Raw genomic sequence first — 2,491 nt, forward strand, 5'->3', positions numbered from 1 at the left:
TGGTGTGAGAAAGTGGATAGGGCAGCCTCAATATCCTATTAATAATGAGGGTACTAATGTGATATGTCATTCAGTAATCTACTCATATTAATGTTGCTGTCATCATAATAAATATTTTAATATTAGAAATTCTATTCCTTAAGAACATGTTGTTCAGTGCAAAAAAACTACATTTAATATATTACTCGAAAATTATCTGACCACCCCAAAGAGTATTCGTTAAACTACTCAAAAAATAAAACACCTGGTAAACTCCATTTCATTTTTTCATTGTTTCCGTAAAGGACAAATGACAGAAACATTATAACAAAAATTCATCTGATCCTTAAGTGGTGGCAGAAATGTGACATTGTCTGATGGGATCCCTGCCATGACAGAATCAATTGCAGCAAGGAAGGGTATTACAGAGAGATAATAATTAAAGCCTGGGAAAACAAAAAGTTATTATTCACATAATTAGCATACAAAAGAGGTTTTTTTGAAGTGAGGAAATCTTTCATAATGGTAAACTCACAGATCTAGAAACATTATAGAATGTAAGCAGTAGTTATGTGCATTTAGGAAGCTATCATAAATTTCCTTTATTGTCATAAGCAACTTGAACATGCTTCTCTTACAAACCCTACAATCATTAAGCACAATGGATTTATGCTGTAGATTTATTATTTTAAATCATAAAAAGATAATAGTGGCATTGGAATTTAAAAATACTAATGAAATTCTAAAGCACAGTAAGTAAAAAAGAAAAAACTAAGTAACTTATCTGGAGAATGCTGTACTTTTATAAGTTTTTATTCTAAATTTGAAAATCTGATGTATCTTTAAAATATTCTAACATATACCTAGATTTTTTAAACAAAGTTTTGTTTGTTAACATATCAGAAATTCCTACTTGTGTCCTATTAATTTTTCAGATTTGTATTCCTCTCAAGGTACTAACTCTACCTGGTATGGTAAATCCCTCAAAAACTCAGATTCAGTGGCAGCAAGGAAAGACAGAACAATCACAAAGAAATAAAGGTCTGTAATGTAGCTGAAGAAAAGTGTTGTAATCATGAATTGTTTATTCAAAACAAGAGTTAGCAAAATGACTATGGCTAAGCCTACATACTTTAGCCAGTTTATGCTCCAAACCATTATGTTAAACTTGGTTTTAGGAAATGCACAGGACTAGGAGAGTTTAGGATTAATCACAGTCACAAGATTTGACACATAAGAGGCACATTCTGGGTACAGGTACTTGTACATGGTAAATGTAGTTCCAAATTATTCATGCTGTATATTTATTTGCTTTCCAAACAGAAAATATCTAGTAAAGTTTGGCTAAGGACAACATGTGCTTCTGATTGTGTTGCGTATGTGTACACACAACACACACACACACACACTCACACACACACACACATACATATAGATGATGCTTAGCTATGTTCTTCGTGGAGGTTCTGCCTAAATTGAAGAAGAGGTTTTCGGTGAACTATCTGGTTCTATCTTCTAAGTTCTTCTAGAGATTCATGTTTCTGACTCTCTATCCAATCAACCTCCAATACATTTTCTTAATTTTTAATTTGTTGCCTTTCTTCTGGTTCTTGATGCCAACTCATTTTTACCATGCACTCACTATAGTACTTGTGCTTCTGTTTTTGGTCTGTTAACAAATTCTTGATTCTTGTATTCATCTTGTCTACTGGTATTCTGGCAACTTCCAGTCCTGGGTTATTGCTAGGTTGATTTTTCAGCCAGGCTTTGGTAGTCACAGGCATGAATCCATGCTTTCTGATAATGAAGCAACACCAAGTGTCAGCTTCACGCTCAGGAGAGAACACCCCGTCTCTTCCTCGTGGTTTCGGGTGCTCTACATGTTCAGAGGAACTTCTCTAGTAAAGAACTACAGAAATGATCCCTGAAAGTATAGTCTTAATGCTTTCTGATAATGAAACACATTTTCCTGTGTCCCTTCTTGGCAGGCAGACAAGGAACCATTGATATTTTGATTGTTAATCTAGTTAAGAGGCAGCCAAGGTAATTAGGGATATAAAACACATGGGAGAGGATATAAATAATAGATAGTAATTTCAAGAAATGTTCTTTGTTCCTGTAGATGACAAGTTGTTTTCTCACTCTTTCAGAATAAGTGACCTCTCTGCACTTGGTTCTACTTTGAACCTAGATCTTCAAAACTGAATGGATGATTGTCAATATGAATTTTATCTTGGTCTGTCTATGCTGGGCCTGAAATAATTTTGTTTTAGTTGTATTTTTAAATTAATTTATTAAAAATTTTAAATCACATTTGACATTTAATATTATATTAGTTTCAGGAGTACAGCATAGTGTACATAGTTTTTATATAACTTACAAAGTGATCGCCTTGACAGGACTTGCACCCACCTCACACCATATATAGTTATTACAATATTATTGATGACATTTCCTATACTCTCTTTATATTCCCATGACCATTTTTTAACGGTAAATCTGTACTTCTTAA

The 2,491-nt window shown here is 33.3% G+C and overlaps 1 pseudogene; it reads right to left on the reverse strand.

The window, feature by feature from the left end:
* Positions 1 to 1,754: 1,754 nt before the first annotated feature.
* On the reverse strand, positions 1,755 to 1,919 carry LOC129068096 (uncharacterized; annotated as a pseudogene).
* Positions 1,920 to 2,491: the final 572 nt, after the last annotated feature.

Source organism: Pteronotus mesoamericanus, unplaced genomic scaffold (assembly GCF_021234165.1).
Source record: "Pteronotus mesoamericanus isolate MK-2021 breed Mesoamerican mustached bat unplaced genomic scaffold, CSHL_Meso_final contig_20, whole genome shotgun sequence".
In the NCBI taxonomy this organism is placed as follows: Eukaryota; Metazoa; Chordata; class Mammalia; order Chiroptera; family Mormoopidae; genus Pteronotus; species Pteronotus mesoamericanus.